The 19444-nt window shown below is 40.6% G+C and overlaps 1 pseudogene; it reads right to left on the bottom strand.

Annotated features, from left to right (window-relative positions):
* Nucleotides 1-7915: 7915 nt before the first annotated feature.
* On the bottom strand, nt 7916-9294 carry LOC127230040 (patatin-like phospholipase domain-containing protein 4; annotated as a pseudogene).
* Nucleotides 9295-19444: the final 10150 nt, after the last annotated feature.

Raw genomic sequence — 19444 nt, forward strand, 5'->3', positions numbered from 1 at the left:
ACACAACTAAGAAACAGAATTACAGGCAGATATCCCTTATGAACAATGATGCAAAAGTATTCAATAAAATACTGGAAAATCGATTGCATGAACATATCAAATAATCCTCTACCATGACCAAGTAGGCTTCATGTCACAGATGCAGGGATGGTTCAACATATGAAAATCTATCAATTTGATCCACCATATACATAAAGTAAAACAGAAAAATCACATTATCATCTCACTAAATGCTGAAAATGCCAGTGTCAAAATCAAACACCCTTTTATGATAAAGTCCTTGGAAAGAATAGGGATAACAGAAACCTACCTAAACATAATAAAAGCAATATACAGTAAAGCAACATAGAACATTAACCTATGTGGAGAGAAGCTTAAGACAATTCCTCTAAAATAAGGAACAAGAGATCTGTCCATTCTCTCCATAAATCTTCAATATTGTGCTTGAAGTTTTAGCTACAGAAAGAAAACAAGAAAAAAAAAAAGGATCAAAGGGACACAAATTGGAAAGTAATAAGTCAATTTGTTACTATTAGCAGATGATATGATAGTTTATATAAGTGACCCAAAAAACTCTACCAATGAACTCCTACAGATGATAAATACCTTTCAAACAGTGACAGTACACAAGACTAATGAAAAAAAATTAGTAGCCTTACTATATACAGAAGATAAAAGGGATGAGAGTCACCACCCTTTACAATAGGAAAAACAACAAATAACATCTTGGGGTAACTATAACCAAACTAGTAGAAGGCCTATATTGCATGGTCTTGTGTCTTTAAAGAAGGAAATTAAAGAAGATACTAGAAAATGGAAAGATCACCCATGATCTTGAATTGGTAAGATAAATATAGTAAAAACTCCAATTTTGCCAAAAGCAATCTACAAATTCAAAGCATTCCCAGTAAAAATCCTAGCACATTTATTTCTTCACTGATCTTGAAAAAACAATACTCAACAGTGTCTGGAACAACAAAGAGTCACAATAGTCAAAACAATGCTGTATAATAAAGGAACTTCAGAAAGCATCACATTCTCTGACTTCGAGCCCTAAGCTCTATTATAGAGCTAAAGTACCAAAAAAAGCACTTGATATTGTCACACATGTAGAAAGGTAGACCAATGGAACTGAAAATCCTGATATGAACCAACACACCTACAAATTCCTGAGTTTTGATGAAACAGGAAAAATAATACAATGGAAGGAGGCAATCATTTTCAACAAATTGTTCTGGCAAAACAGGATAATGATATGTAGAAGACTACAAAGAGATCCATGTGAATCGCCATACACAAAAGACCTAAACATTAGTCCAGCTGCCCTAAAAACCTCTTAGAAGAGAAAGTTCGAGGTACTCTTGAAGGAATTTTTACAGGACAGTGTCGCCTCTACTTTGACCAGCAAAGAAAACACAACGTTCAGACTCTTCTTTAAGCAGTTTATTCAGGAACCTTGTATAATCTTCTGACCCCGGGGGCAGCCCAGCCCACAGCTTAAAAGCCCTTGGGCAATCAACCCCAGAACGCCATGCGGTGAAAAACAAAAAACAGACAGATACATATACACAGAAGCAAGCCAGATTCTCAGCTTTTAGCCAAATATGGAATTGTTTAATACAGAGAGTACTCACCATCGGGAAGGTGGAGGGCAGAAACCAGTGCCATCTTTAAGGCGCGGCATTTCGCAGCTCTCTACAGGAGAGTTATTACTAGTCATAATACCAAACAGTGGAATCAGTAATTAATAAATGGAAGCTACTGAACCTGAGAGTCATATGTAAGGCAAAAGAAACAGTAGACAATGTATTGTAAAGAGGCTTTATGTCCCCATAAGTCCAAAAGTCTTAATGACTATATACGCATATGTTGCGACATAGATGGGCATCACATTATGGGCCAGGTTATAGTTTCAGTCGTGAAAAGAGGGGAGATCAATGGAGTAGCCAGACCAAAGAGTTGCTTTGGATGTGGACAGCCAGGACATTTCAAAAGGAACTGCCCCCCGGGTGTGGCAATGCAATTGAGCCCTAGGCTAAGGCTTTGCCCATGTTGCTGTAAGGGTCATCATTGGAGCAAGGAATGTAGGACAAAGACAGATGCTCTTGTTAATCCTTTACTGGCTCAGGGAAACTGGGAGCCGGGCCAGCCTTGGGCCCCTCAAGCCCAGGTGTATGGGGTAATGGATACACCTGTAACCCACCCTATACAGATGATCAGATGATCCCTCAGAGAAACCCCGTTATGTCCAGGACCTTATCTGAGGTACCCCAGGAAGCGCAGGATTGGACCTCTGTTCTGCTACTGGTGCAATATTAACACCACAAATGGACACTCAAGCCTGGAGAACAGGAGTCTTTGGGCCACTTCCCCCAGGAACAATAGGGCTATTGTTAGGACGCAGTAGTGCCTTGTTGAAAGGAATTAGAGTTATTCCAGGAATAGTGGATTCAGACTTTCAAGGAGAAATAAAAATCATGTTTAGGGCAGAAATGGGGGTATTAATGATACCACAGGGTGCTCGGATAGTGCAATTGGTTCTTCTCCCTATGTTCAAAACCAACAATCCCTTTTTAAATGACATCAGGGGATCTGCTGGTTTTGGGTCCACAGGCCCCATGGGTGCCTTTTGGGTTTCAACTCTTGAACAGCGCCCCATGCTCACCCTTACCATACAAGGTAGACAATTTTCTGGACTTGGTGACACAGGGTCGGACTCCTCAGTAATAGCAAAAAAACATTGGCCACAAGCATGGCCTCTTCAGCCAGCCTCCACTCATTTACAAGGAGTGGGAACTGCTGTACTCCAGAATGTAGTACTCAGGTTCTTAAATGGTCAGATGATGAAGGACATACTGGAATTTTTCAGCCTTTTGTGTTATGTCATATACCTGTTAATCTTTGGGGGAGAGATGTGCTTTAGGCCAAAGGAGCAGTCCTTACTACTGAGCCTGTTAAAAATATGCTGGCTGACCAAGATTATGTACAAGGAAAACAGACTGGGTAAATTCCTACACGGTGACCCTCAGTCTGTTGCATCCAAAAATTTAATTATCAAAAGAGCCAGAGATCGCTCTGGGCTGGGAAATTTTCCCTAGGGTCTATTGCTATGCAGCCTGGTCCCGTTTCTATTATCTGGAAAACTGATAACCCACTGTGGGTGGAGCAATGGCCCTTATCTATTGAGAAGTTACAGGCTGCACATCAACTTACAAAGGAACAATTAGAGGCAGGACATATTGTTACTTCCACTTCCCCATGGAATACCCCAATCTTTGTTATAAAGAAAAAGTCTGGAAAATGGAGACTCCTACAAGATATCCAAGCTGTTAATGATTGCATGTAAATTATGGGAGCAACACAACCTGGCTTTCCTTCCCCTGTGGGTATTCCTCAAGGCTATCATTTATTAGTTATCCACCTAAAATATTGCTTTTTTTAGCATTCCTTTGCAACCTCAGGATAGTGAGCGATTTGCATTTAGCATTCCTTCTATTAACTTTAAAGAGCCCTATAAAAGATATCAATGGGTGGTCTTGCCTCAAGGAATGGCCAATAGTCCCACTATTTGGCAAATTAATGTATCATTGGCCATTGCCCCCATTAGAGAGAAATTTCAATCCCTATATATTATACATATGATATTCTTTTAGCCGGCCTGGATTCTAAGGAATTGAATGAGGCTTTTGGAGAATTGCAACATAATCTTCAATTAGCGGGTTTAAGATTAAACCCAGAAAAGGGGCAACAAGAATTTCCCTATCAATACCTGGGTCATCATTTGTTATTTTCTGGTATCCATCCTCAAAAGATTACTTTAAGGCTGGATAATCTGACCACCCTTAATGATTTTCAAAAATTATTGGGAGACATAAATTGGGTTCGATCTAGTTTGGCCCTACCCACTGGGCAGCTTAGACCATTATTTGATATTTTACAAGGAGATTCTGATCTCACTTCTTCACCTTAACGCCTGATGTGGGAGAATGTATACAGCTTATGCAAAAATGTCTCCAACCTGCACATTTAAATTATATTGACTATTCTCAGAACTTGATGTTATTAGTCTTTGTTTCAGGTATTCCCCTATTGCGGTATTTTGGCAAACTGGTCCTATATTATGGGTGCATGAACATGCATCCCCAAGAAAGACAGTTAGATCTTATCCTTAGGCAATGCTTTCTATTATTCAAAAGGCATACAAAATGAGTATTCAAGTTTTTGGCAAAATGCCAGATGTAATTGTTACTCCCTATACTCAACAACAGATACAATAGTTTCAACAGTTTAATGAAGAGTGGGCACATTACTTGTTTTCTACACCCTGCTGCTTTGATAGTCATTTTCCTTCCAGTAAGTTAGCTCATTGTTTTAAAAACCACCCTGTGTGTTTCCCCAAGGTTATTTCCCAAAATCCTCTGAAGGGGGTCTGTAATGTATTTACAAATGACTCTTCAAATGGTTGTGCAGTAGTTGTTTCTTTTCCCATTATCAAACGCTCTATACTTAAAGTGAAGTCTGCACAATTCGAGGAACTAGCTGCAGTACAATTAGCCCTTCAAGATTTTTCTGATGAGCCATTTAACTTGTACACGGATAGTAAATATGTCTATCATATATTGGCTCCCTTAGAAACTGCTGCTTATATAGCTCCAGTGTCTCATGTACAAGAACATTTACTAGCCATACAAAGCCTACTATGGAGGCTCTCTCATCCAATTTTTGTAGGATATCTCCAAGCGCATTCTGATTTGCCTAGCCCTTTAAGTGAAGAAAATGCCATTGTTGATTTTAAAACTAAAAGAGGTAGTACAATCATAATGATCAGAGAATCTGGTTATGAAGCAGCCTGCAAAGCTCATACAACCTTCCAGCTTAATACAGGGTCACTTAAATTCCATTTTAAAATTACTAGAGACCAAGCTATTGATATAGTTAAGAATTGGCCCCTATGTGCAGAGTTCTTACCTGTTCCACACCTTGGAGTTAACCCCTGTGGTGTCACACCTAATGATATCTATCAGATGGATGTTACTCATGTTCCTTCCTTTGGTCGACTACAATTTGTTCATGTATCTGTGGATACCCATTCTCATTTCATATTTGCCTGTATTCATACTGGAGAAAGGCTTAAGGATTTTAAGAGCCATTGTTTACAAGCCTATGCTTATATGGGAATGCCCAGACAATTAAAACCTGATTATGGCCCTGCTTATACTAGTCAAGGTTTTAACGCTTTTTGCAAAAATAAAAAAAAATTATCTCACGTAAAATGGATATCCCTTATAATCCTCAGGGTCAGGCCATGGTGGAACATGCACATCTCACAATTAAAGCCTATCTTCATAAAACAAAACAGGGGGAGTTTACAGGATCTCCTCATAATCACCTTTCTCTTGTCCTTTTTATTTTAAATTTTTTAACTATTGATGGTGCTGCTCGATCTGTGACCAACAGGCATTGGGGCCCTGGGTCATCTGACTATGGCTCAGTTATGTGGAAGAGTGTCACTACTGCAAAATGGGGGAGGCCCTGACCCAGTTCTAGTATGGTCTCAAAGGTCAGTTTGTGTGTTTCCACAAGATGCACCTGTTTGGGTGCCTGAGTGGCTGATTCAACATGTGCAGAGGGATGGTGATTTAACAGCCAGAAAAAAGGTCTGATGGGTCTTCAAGAATCTATCTATCCTGATGCCAGTGGGTCTGAGTAGCCATGGTTCTGAGTAGCCATATGTGGCCTTTTTTTCCAGACCATTAATTATAGTTTGGATTAAGTGGCTATAAATTTATACTTTTATACAAAGGACAAGAATTTCAATTTCATCTCAGGTACTGTATTCTGGTTCCATTCTTATTATTGTAAACAATGCTAATAATTTTGGAGGAAGTTTCAATTGTTCTCAGCAGGTCTGCCAAATGTAACAGCTGTTGCAGGGACGTACCCAGGTGTGCAGCACAGAGGATAGGAGATTCCGGGATCATGGCTGCCAATGCTGCCTTTACCACTGAAGCAACAGATTCTACCATAGCCCTCTCCCAATCTGTAAATCCTGCAAGCACAGTAGATCAACTATCAGGTGATTTGGCTTAAGTCTTAGCCACCCAAATCACACTTTATTATCTAGTACAAACTGACATTTTTAAACTAAATTTACAAACTAACTTCCAAAGGGAACACTTGAATATTTGTGAGAAGCTCATATGGCTTCTTGTTCTGTCTTTCACACATATCTGTGTTAATTCATCATTTTTCTCCAGAAATCCTGGAGTGATCAGTTTTTAAGTTATACACATGCTTTAGCCATGCAGGTCATTAACATCTATGAAACCTGAGTGCCACTTGCCAATGCAGAAAGCTTTTTACAAGGACTTCAACTTGTGGGCAGATCATTTGGGTTTTTAGGCCTTGCACTTGGTGCTATTTTGCCACAGCACTAAAGAGGCCCAGGCCAACTTTCTAACAAGACAGATACTGTCTTTGACTCAAGAGAAAATGCCTCTGCCCACGTGTGGCTGAACAAACTATTCACCAGTGAAGGGTAACACAGACGGGTCAAATATCTAACCTAAGATAGGAAGGTTACAGGCCTGGGTGACCTCTCCAATGATGGGTAAGGAATTATGCTGATGTTCTCTGTCACCTAAGGCAGGTGTTAGTTTATATTACGAGAAAGGGGGACCTGTAGGGCCCTGCATAGACCACTGAAGTGCCTTGAGCTTGCCTGAAGCTGTTGGCGGGAACTCCTTGCCCCAAGGCTTTTGTTGGTCGTCTTCCTGTTTTGATGACACACACCTGGTGACAACACACACCTGGTAGGGAGGAGCTAAGCCTAAACTTCCTATAATTTTTCTACTGTGCTGTGAGTCAGTATTTAAGCCCATTCTTTCCCCACTATTATTATTGTTGTTGTTCGTCTCCACCGTTATTGTTTCGCGGGTTCTTTCCCTTCTTTTTAGTTTTATTTTTTCCTCCTTCATGTTTTATCCCTGCACGCCCTGCCCATTCCTGTGCCCCCCCTCACACACATGACCTGGCCCAAGTCAAAGAACAGAAAATAACAACAAACAACTAAAAATAAACATGCATATCATACATGTAACATAGGTGGAGGAAGTGCAAATATGTAACCCACATATATAACCCAACCGCCAATGTATCGACCACGTATTTATTTCCCCTCCAACCCCAACCACACCCTGGTAAAGCAAATAAAACATGTTATCCATGTGAATTCATGTGTTTACTGCATGTCCTTGTGTTAATTACATGAACTCGTATGTAAACTCTGAGGGCTCCTACGTTTGCTGCAGTGGCTCAGATGTTGCCCACATGACTTCGCGTGCTACTTACATGCTAAGTATGTGACACCAATGCAAACTACCTAGTTACACATGCTAGCTACATGGGATCTCACAGTAAGTACATGAAGCCATAATGTAAGTACATGACCATGTATGGTAAGTACATGAATACCATGTTGTGCACATGGGCTCACATATTAACTACAAGGGATCACATGTCAAATACACAGGCTCACATGCTAACTATACGGGCTCACATGTTAACTACATGGACCTACAAGGCAAAAACATGACCTCATAAGTCAACTGCACAAACTCACATATCGAGAGGCTCACATGTCAACTATACGCGCTCACATGCCATGTACACAGGTTCCAATGCGCACTACACTGGCTCACATGGAAACACCATGACTCCATATGTGAACTGCATGTAATGGAGGCGGCACCAGCCGGGATATCATGTGTACACGCGACATACGTAAGTGTTGTGGAGGTGGCGCATTAGGATCACAGAAGCCACAGGCACGACATGCGTGTAAAACAAACGACAAGCATGTAAATCACAGGGACTTCATTTATTCAGCTACATACATGTGTGCACACACACCTGTTCACCAGAAGCAGCCCTTGCGGCGCAGGAAGCTCATGGTGTCGCAGAAACCATCATGGTACAGGGATTCCAGGCTTGCACAGGACAGCGGGAAGAGCGCTCGGGCCAGGCGGGCAACATTGGCAGTGGAGATCTAGGCGGGGCCGCAAATGAGTGTGGGTGGAGCCAGGAGTGTGTGTGGGCTGGGCTGGAAGTGAGTTTGGTGCAAGCATGCTGTGACAGGAGTGGCCACGGAAGCCCCACATGGCTCACCTGCACGTCCTGTCCAGTCACGTGCACGCTCGAGCCAAGACCTTGGCCAGGGTCGTGGGGTGAGATGTCATGGCATCCACAGAATGGGGATACGGTGAGGGTGCAACCTCCAGGGGGCAGGGGGAGGCTGCGTGATCTGCCCAGGCCTGGGGAGATGGGGGGGCCGGGGGACATGAGAGGAATGGCCACAATATACACGCGTGTTCGGGGTCACCTGTCAGAGAAACGTGTGACCACACCCACCCACACCGCCCTGCCCACCTGACCCTGGAACTCCACGGGCTTCAGCCCTGAGTAAATGGGGACAAAGCAGCTGGCGAGAAGGACCTGCACATGAGGGGAAACATAGGACACGCATGAGGGGAAACGTGGGACACACATGAGCATAAACAATACACGTATGTGCAAACATGCGACACACATGTGCAAACACAGATGAAATATACATGTAGGAAACACAGAACATGACACATTCTTACACTTGCGGCCCTGCCCCCTCACCTGTACGACGTCCTCACGGGTCGGGAACTGGAACACAAGTCGGTTCTGGAATTTGTTCACCACAGTCAAGGACACATAGAGCTGGCCCTGCACCAGGACATGAGCATGGGCTGGGAGGATCCGGTCTAGGCCGTCCCTGATGGTGCAGGTGAGGGGGGACACATGTGACCTGTGACCCCTGAAATGGGATCCACATGCGTGACCTATGACATGTTACATGTACCATGTGATGTGTGCCCCACAACATCCCCTTAACCCCCCCATGCACCTCAGCTGCTCCATGAGGTAGAAGCTGGGTGTGGCCACGCCCAGTGGTTGCTGCCTGGTATCCTCGGCCAGGATGTGTGCAAAAGCCTGTGCAGGCCTGTGGGAAGGGTGGGAAGCACACACGTGACCCCTGACATGCAACATGTCACATGTCACATGTGCCCTGCCCACACTCACCTCCAGCTGCTCAGGGGAAGTCAGCAGCACTGCTGCCACCAGGGCCCCGCCCGACGCCCCTGCATAGCCCCTGACATCACCCAGCAGCCCCGCCCCATGTGCCTACAGCCCGGCAGCCACGCCCAGGTGGTAAATGCCCAGGAATCCACAGGCCCTGAAAGACAGGTGGAAGGGCGGGGCCATCCGGGGTGGGGCAGAGCCTATGGGACGTGTGGGCAGAGTTTCTGGGGGAAGGATGGGGTCACGTGAGGAAAGGAAGCCACGCCCCTTCACAAAAAGAATGACAGAAATGGCGTCTCTGTCTTCACTGCTGCCCTCCTGGACTACGTTTCCAAGGAGGCTGCATGCTGGACCTTGTTCCCTGTGACATCACTGTCTGGCGACTTCCCCTCAGCTTCCCACACTGTGGAATTTTCCCAGCAGTCTCGGAGCCCCGCCCATCTCAGGGTGGAAGGGGACTATGATTCCCAGCATCCTTTGCTACGCCTACAGTGGTCACTGTGTCCTCACTGGTGCGCGGTGCCCTTCAGTGTCCTACCTAGATGGCGGCTTCACTTTATGAAGCCTCTGTTCCCAAGGCCACTGCCAGGGACGATTACTGCCTCCATGCACTGCAGGGCCGGACCAGGCGGTCAAGGCAGCGCCTACTCATTCCAAGTCTGCAGCAATGGCGTCATTGCATTCTTTCTCACAGATTTGAGGAATAAAATGAATGAATAAAGAGATAATTTCTCATAATTCATCCCTAGAGAGATAACAAAATGATATCAACATTGATATCAATGAATAAATAAATAATGAAATCACAAGACACAGTTTAACACCAGCATGGTGGATGCAGACTCTACTCATACTGGAGTAGAAAAAGACAGATTTGAATAATGAAATAATCAGATAGTTAGATCATCCCTTTCACTTGAATCACACAAGATGGCGCCAAACTTCAGGGATCACAGATTAAATAATGAAAGAATTTAATAATTACATCTTTAAATATGTAAGCAGTTGACCTTTTTTGTATCATCAATACCTGGGCAGACTTGCTGAACTGTCATTGTGAATGCAGCGTTTTTAGAAGATATCACATATTTAATGTAGAACGGCTGCCTCAAAAGAGATGGACTGAAATACAACAATCCCTAAGTCTACTCTAACAAATGGATTATCACCTTCCTGAAGGAAATCAACAATGGCAAACTCACCTTTTGACGAATAATTGCGAGTCTTATTATCTTTTGTTCCATACTTTCACTTCTTAGGAGAGAGAGTATTCATAAACTGAAGACTTTGTATTGTTTCTCCACAGACTATGTTCTCTGATGATTAGGTAATCTTGAATTTGGTAACCAGTAAAAGCTGTAGGCACACTTCCAGAGGTGTGGCTATGATTTGTTTAAGCGAATCACATGCTGTCATGAAAAGATTTAGGAGATAGTTATCTTGGGAGACTGTAATGTCCCATAATAACACTTTCTCGAAGCTGCTCTCTGGTCCTTGGCCCATGTTACCAGGATACAGAATGCAAGGAGGGTTGCCAGGCAACATTTATGAACCAACATTCTGTCACAGTCTAGTGCCTCTCCCGCATGCTAAAAGGAGTATACCCACCCATGAACTAACCTTACATCCTCACTGAGTTTCTCACAAAAACAAAGCAGGGCTCTGTCTTTTGACTTCTACATATTTACCAGTCTTTCAAGCTACAACATGCCTATAGTGACATAAGCACGAAAACGAAAGAATCATTGTGCAATTCAAGTACAATGATGAGTATTTTAAACCTGTTTTCTATGCTTCAATTTTCTAATTTCTAGAATGGAAACAACAGAATTAATCGCCTCTACCATAATCCTTTTCTCTTTATTGAAAATAAAATAAACTCCTCTTCATTCTCTTACCTTTAGAGGTACTTGATCCCTTGGTTTCTAGGCATTGTTTAGATTTGCATTAGGCTGATGATTAAGGATTTTGAGCAGTGTCTTATGTTTCTTTCAGTCATTTTGGATTCCACAATTGACTGTATTCTATTAAGTCCTGTACCCCGCTTTCTAAAATGGTTATTTAGAGTGATTTATTGTTGGTGGTGTGTCATGTTATCAGACCGACAGTGTTCATTAGATGAGATTCCCTGATCAGGAGATTATACAGTTATTCCATTTTTAAAATCGGTGGTCACTGTGTCCTTCATGGGTCAGTTCTCTTGAGACCTCTCAGAAACCGATGATGCAAAACAGTACAGTTTTTTTAAAATCGTGTAATCATTCAATTATTAAAAATCTACTGTTATGTAATCAGTAATCCCCGTATAAGTCAGTGCCCCTCATTCTCTGGGCACTGCTTCTGGTACCGATCTCCTGCTTTGTCAGTCACACAGAAGCCAAATGACGGATGACACCATCATTACTTACGCAATCAAATGAGTTAATAATTGGATAGTCGTCCATACTTAACTTTCATAAGATGGAACCCAACTCCAGTGATTGCCAAGGAAGTAGTACTTAGATAATTAAATAATGCCACGTGATTAACTCCCATGGAGGAATGGTCCGACTCCAGTCAAGAAAAACAACACCTTCATCAATTTAAATAATGAATATATAATGAAAAATGATTGAATAATATCATGGTGGTGCATACTTAAATCTCTCATGGAGTAGTCACACTGATCTCTTCCTGGAATAATGAGCAATTTGAAAAATTATATTGATAATTAGTGGGCCTTTTATATTAACATTAATGAGATGTCACCAAAGTCCTAAAACTATCGCTGATGTAACCATCTATTTACATAGCTAAATGGTGAAGTAATGAGATGACATTACCTCATCAACTACCAAAATCTGACTCCAAAAGGGACTAATGGTCCATAACATTACCTGTATTTTAAATATGTAAATTAAATGATGAATTATTAATTAATTTCCTAGTTTAACAGTTAAAGAATTAAGTGTAGTATTAGATGACGTGACTGTTTGGTACAACGGTCTCCCCTAAGGAGGCTCAAAACTCCAGTGATCACTGAATACATAATGATAGAATTTCATAATTAAATGAATAAACATTAAACAAGTGGATGGTGTTTTATGCGTGAAGCCTAAATGACTGCTCAATACTGAAGAGACATTGAGTTCTTAATCATAGATTTGAACAAAATATGAATGAATAAAGAGATGCTTTCTCATAATTCACCCCTAGAGAGATAACAAAATGATATCAACATAGATTTAAATAAAGGAAGGAATTAAGAAAGGAAGGAAGGAAGGAAGAAAGAAAGAAAGAAAGAATTCACAAGATATAATTTAACACCAACAAGGTGGATCCCAGACTCCACTCTTCCTGGAGTAGAAAAAGACAGATTTGAATAATGAAATAATCAGATAGTTAGATCGTCTGTCACACTTGAGTGTGACACAAGGTGGCGCCAACTTCAGGGATCACAGATTATATAATGAAAGAATTTAAAAATTACATCTTTAAATAAGTAAGCCGTTGACCTTTTTTTGTATCATCAATTCCTGTGCAGACTTGCCAGGTATGAAACTGTATGCTGTCATCACGCATTTTTAACATGCCATCAGTTAATCGCCAGATAATCATAGTGTCTTGCCTGATGAATTCTGTTGGCCTGACATCATCACAAGCACCTGAATCTCTGTTGTGGTGCGGCAGGACGTGAGATAATGGGCCCAATCCTGGAGTAGCAGTAGTAGCCACAATGTTGATAGCAGCTGAAAGATGGCTGCAGCAGGGGTATCACCAGCATAGCTGATAGAGAGATGTTCTTCCCTGTTCTGAGTCGTCATCCTTTTACCAGGTCAGTGATGGTGGCAACCTGCTAGTGCCACTACTTCTTCTCATGGTAGAACACAACCGATGTGAAGATGTGGAGGAAGAGCATGTAGTCAAAACTCAGACCACCGTGTCGGCCTTGGTGAAGTCCTTGTACTTCTCGTTTGGCACCGTGCAGCCTTCTGGACTCAATCATCCAGCATCCCTCGTACTCTGGGAGATGCATAGATCATTCAGAAAATGCTCTGCCCATGTCTACATCTTTCCTAACCTTGTCCCTGACAGATATTTGCACCCTAACCGTAAAGGGTGATGTCATTGTCAGTTGTTTACATAACTTAATGAATTTAATAAGTCAGTAATACCTAACTGTCACAATAAATAGGTGATGTAGCATTTTACTGGCAGGTAAGCATGGTCAGAATCCAGGCATGAAGGATGTCATCATCATCAATTGAAAAAATGAATCCTAAAATGTGATGATATTACACATTAACTACACAAGAGGGAGCTTTACAGGCCTCTTCATGGAATGGTGGATTGTGGTTTACATTACTATACAAATATTTACATTATCTTGGGGATTAACACAGATTGTCAATTTAAATACATTAATTATGTAATTAGATGATCTGTGGCACCAGATTCCAGGTGTCATGGATGATATATTCAAGTAATGAGTTCATGTAACATCATCCACTTCCCTAAGGTGGCTCCAACCCAGGCTCAAGAAGGATGCTGTCGTGATTAATTTAAATATTTTAACTGCATAATTGACATTAACATGATTGTGGGAAACTCCCAGGTTCATCCCTTATTTAATCTCAGAGACATTGAGTTCTTAGTCATAGATTTGAACAAAAAATGAATGAATAAAGAGATAGTTTCTCATAATTCACACCTAGAGAGATAAGAAAATGATATCAACATTGATTTAAATAAAGAAAGGAAGAAAGAAAGAATGAAAATAAGAAAGAAAGAATTCACAAGATACAATTTAACACCAACAAGGTGGATACAGACTCCACTCTCCCTGGAGTACAAAAAGACAGATTTGAATAATGAATAATGAAATAATCAGATTGTTAGATGGTCTGTCACACTTGAGTCACACAAGGTGGCGCCAAACTTCAGGGATCATAGATTATATAATGAAAGAATTTAATATTAACACCTTTAAATATGTAAGCCGATGACATTTTTTTGTATCATCAATTCCTGGGCTGAATTGCCAGGTATGAAACTGTATACTGTCATCACGCATTTTTAACATGCCATCAGTTAATCGTCAGATACTCATACTGTCTTTCCTGATGAATTCTGTAGGCCTGACCTCATCACAAGCGCCTGAATCTGTTGTGGTGCAACAGGACGTGAGATAGTGGGCCCAATCCTGGCATAGCACTACTAGCCATAATGTTGATAACAGCTGACAAGATGGCTGCTGCAGGGGCATCAATAGCATTGCTGAGAGAGAGATGTTCTACCGTGTTCTGAGTCGTCATCCTTTTGCCAGGTCTCGGTGATGGTGCGGACCTCCTAGTGCCACTCCTACTTCTCATGGTAGACCACAACTGATGTGAAGATGTGGAGGAAGAACAGGTAGTCAACAGACAGACCACCGTGCCGGCCTTGGTGAAGTCCTTGTACTTCTCAGAGGGCATCGTTCAACCTTCAGGACTCAATCACCCAGCATCCCTCGTACTCTGGAAGATGCATAGATCATTCAGAAAATGTTCTGCCCATGTGTACAACTTTCCTAACATTGGCCCTGACAGATTTTTGCACCCTAACCGTAATCAGTGATGGCACTGTCTGTAGTTTACCTAATTTAAAGAATTAAATAAGTCACTAATAGATAACTGTCACACTAAATAGGGGATATAGCATTCTACTGGCAGGGAAGCATGGCCAGACTCCAGCATTGAAGGATGTCATCATCATCAATTGAGTCAATGAATCATACAATGTGATGATATTGCACATTATCTCCACAAGAGGGAGCTTTACAGGTCTCTTCATGGACTGGAGGATTGTTGTTTAAATAACTATACAAATATTTACATTATTTTGGGGATTAACACAGGTTGTCAATTTAAATTCATTTATAATGTAATTAGATGATCTGTGGCACAAGTTTCCAGGTGTCATGGACGATATAATGGCCCGATTCCTGAAAAGAAGAACATCTTCATTGATTTAAATAACTAATATACAATGAAAAATGATTGAAAAATGACAAGGTGGTTCATACTTAAATCCCACATGGAGTAGTCAGACTGATCTCTTCCAGGAATAATGATGTTTTTAAAAAATTAAATTGATAATTAATTACTGGGACTTTTATATTAACACTGTCGAGATGGCACCAAAGTCCTGAACCAATCGATGATGTAAAGATCTATTTACATAGCTAAATGATGAAGAAATGAGATGATATTACATCACCAACTCCAAAAATCTGACTCCAAACAGGACTTATGGTCCATAACATTACCTGTATTTTAAATATGTAAATTAAATGATGAATTATTACTTAATTCCTAGTTGAACAGTTAAATAAGTAAGTGTAGTATTAGGTGACATGATGGTCTGGTACAACGGTCTCCCCTAAGGAGGCTCAAAACTTCAGTGATCACTGAATACATAATGACAGATTTTCATAATTAAATGAATAAACATTAAATAAGTGGATTGTGTTTTATGCATGGATCCTAAATGATTGCTCAATACTGAAGAGACATTGAGTTCTTAATCATAGATTTCAACCAAAAATGAATGAATACAGAGATAGTTTCTCATAATTCACCCCTAGAGAGATAACAAAATGATATCAACATTGATTTAAAGAAAGAATGAAAGAAAGTAAGAAAGAAAGAAAGAAAGAATTCACAAGATACAATTTAACACAAACTAGGTGGATCCAGACTCCACTCTTCCTAGAGTAGAAAAATACAGTTTTGAATAATGAAATAACCAGATAGTTAGGTCGTCTGTCACACTTGAGTCAAACAAGGTGGCACCAAACTTGGTGTATAACACAGATTGTCAATTTAAAATCATTAATTATGTAATTAGTTTATCTGTGGCACCAGATTCCAGGTGTCATGGACGATATAATCATTGCTTTATATAATTAAATAATCACATAGTGAGTTTATGTAACATCATCGACTTCCCTAAGTTGGCTCCAAACCAGGCTCATGAACGATGCTGTCGTGATTAATTTAAATATTTTAACTACATAATTGATATTAAGATGGTCTATGATAATTGCCTCCCACATCGCGTAACCACAGTCCACAGATCATGGATTATCTAATGTCCTATTTTAATAATCAAATAACAACATAATCAGGATGAAATGGTCTGACATACTCCACACAATTGACTCTCTCTTGTCTCCCACATGATTGTGGGAAACTCCCAGGTTCATCCCTTGTTTAATCGCAGAGCAGAGTAGAAACATGTTTAAAAGCTGAACTGTCATTGTATTTGCAGGGTTTTTAGAAGATATAATATTTAATGTTGGGTGGTTGTTCAAAAGAGTTGGACTGGAATCCAATAATCACTAAGTCTACTCTAACAAATGGATGATCACATTCATGAAGGAACTCAACAATGGCAACCTCACCTTTTGATGAATAAATGGGATTCTTATTATCTTTTGCTCCATAGTTTTACTTCTTAGGAGAGAGAGTATTCATAAACACTTTGACCTGTTTCTCCACAGACTACGTTCTCTGATGATTAGGTCATCTTGAATTTAGTAAATTCAAATAAAAGCTGTAGACACACTTCCAAGGGTGTTGTTTTGACTAGTTTAGGCGAATCAAATGCTGTCTTTAAAAATTTTAGGAGATAGTTATCTTCGGAGACTGTAATGTCCCATGATAACACTTTCTCGAAGCTGTTATCTGGTTCTTGGCCCATGTTACCAGGATACAAAATGCAAGCAGGGTTGCCAGGCAACATTTATGAACCCATATTTTGTCACATTCTAGTGCCCCTCCCACAGGCTAAAAGGAATATACCCACCGGTGAACTAACCCTACAGCCTCACTGAGTTTCTCACAAAAACAAAGCAGGGCTCTTTCATTTGACTTCTACATATTTACCCGTCTCTCATGCTACAACATGCCTATAGTGACATAAGCATGAAATTGAAAGAATCATTGTGCCATTCAAGTACAATGATGAGTATTTTACTCTTGTTTTCAATTCTTCAATTTGCTAATTTCTAGAATGGAAACAATACAGTTAATCGCCTCTACCATAATCCTTTTCTCTTTATTGAAAATAAATTAAACTCCTCTTCATCCTCTTACCATTAGAGGAGCTTGATCCCATGGTTTCTCAGAGTTGTTTAGATTTGCATTAGGCTGATGATTAAGGATTTTGAGCAGTGTCTTATGTTTCTTTCAGTCATTTTGGATTCCTCAATTGACTGTTCTCCATTAAGTCCTGTACCCCGCTTTCTAAGATGGTTATTTAGAGTTATTTATTGTTGGTGGTGTGTCATGTTATCAGCCCGACAGAGTTCATGAGATGAGATTCCCTGATCAGGAGATTATACAGTTATTCCGTTTTTAAAATCGGTGGTCACTGTGTCCTTCATGGGTCAGTTATGTTACAACCTCGCAGAAACTAATGATGCGTAACAGTACAGTTTTTTAAAATCATGTAATCATCCGATTGTTAAAAACGTACTACTACGTAATCAGTAATCACTGTATGAGGCAGTGTCTCCCATTCTCTGGGCACTGCTTCTGGTACCGATCTGCTGCTGTGTCAATACCACAGCACCCACATGACAGATGACACCATCATTACTTACGCAATCAAGTAAGTTAATAATGGGATGGTCCTCCATACTTAACTTTCATAAGATGGAACCAAACTTCAGTGATTGTCAAGGAAGGAGTACTTAGATGATTAAATACTGCCACGTGATTAACTCCCATGGAGGAATGGCCCTACTCCAGTCAAGAAGAACAACATCTTCATCTATTCAAATAAGGAATATATAATGAAGAATGATTGAGTAATGTCATGGTGGTGCATACTTAAATCCCACATGGAGTAGTCAGACTGGTCTCTTCCTGGAATAATGATTTTTTTATAAAATTAAATTGATAATTAATTATCTGGCGTTTTATACTAACACTGACGAGATGGCACCAAAGTCCTAAAACTATCTCTGATGTAATGACCTATTTACAGAGCTAAATGATGAAGTAATGAGATGATATTACATCGTCTACTCACAAAATCTGACTCCAAAAGGGACTTAGGGTCCATAACATTACCTGTGTTTCAAATACGTTAATTAAGTGATGAATTATTATTTAATTTCCTAGTTTAACCGGTAAATAAGTAAGTGTACTATTAGATGATGCGATGATCTGGCACGATGGACTCCCCTAAGGAGGCCAAAAACTTTAGTGGTCACTGAATACATAATGACAGATTTTCATAATTCAATGAATAAATATTAATCTAGTGGATGGGGTTATATTCACGAAACCTAAAGATTGATCAATACTGAAGAGTCATTGAGTTCTTAATCATAGATTTGAACAATAAAATGAATGAATGAAGAGATAATTTCTCATAATTCACCCCTAGAGAGATAACAAAATGAGATCAACATTGATTTAAATAAATAAATAATGAAATCACAAGAGACATTTTAACACCAACAAGGGGTCTCCAGACTCCACTCTTCTGGGGGTAGAAAAGACAGATTTAAATAATGAAAGCATCAGATTGTTTGATCGTCTGTCACACTTGAGTCACACAAGGTGGCACCGCACTTCAGGGTTCACAGATTATATAATGAAAGAATTTAATAATTACTTCTTTACATATATAAGTCGTTGAACTTTTTCGTATAAACGATTCCTGGGCAGATTTCCCAGATATGAAAACGGATGCTGTCATCACAGATTTTTTAATATTCCATCAGTTAATCGTCAGATAATCATACGTTCTTGCCTGGTGAATTCTGTTGGCCTGACATCCTCACCGGTGCCTGAATCTCCGTTGTGTTGCGGCAGGACCCGAAGTAATTGGCCCATTCCTGGCATACCAGTAGTAGCCAAAATGTTGATATAAGCTGAAAAGGTGGCTGCAGAAGGGGCATCAACAGCATAGCTGAGAGAGCGATGTTCTTCCGTGTTCTGAGTCGTCATCCTTTTGCCAGGTCTCGGTGATGGTGCCGACTTCCTAGTGCCGCTACATCTTCTAGACGTAGACCACAACCGATGTGAAGATGTGGAGGAAGAGCAAGTAGTCAATACCCAGACCACCATGCAGACCTGGGAAAAGTGCTTGTACTTCTCGCAGGGCACCATGCAATCTTCTGGATTCTATTCTCCAGCATTCCTAGTGGTCTGGAAGACGCATAGACATTCAGAAAATGCTCTGCCAATGTCTACAAGTTTCCTAATTTGTCGCTGACTGATATCTGCAACCTAATAATAATCAGTGTTGGCATTGTCTGTCGTTTAAGTAATTTAAAGAATTAAATAAGTCAGTGATA

This window comes from Phodopus roborovskii, unplaced genomic scaffold (genome assembly GCF_943737965.1).
Source record: "Phodopus roborovskii unplaced genomic scaffold, PHOROB, whole genome shotgun sequence".
NCBI lineage: Eukaryota > Metazoa > Chordata > Mammalia > Rodentia > Cricetidae > Phodopus > Phodopus roborovskii.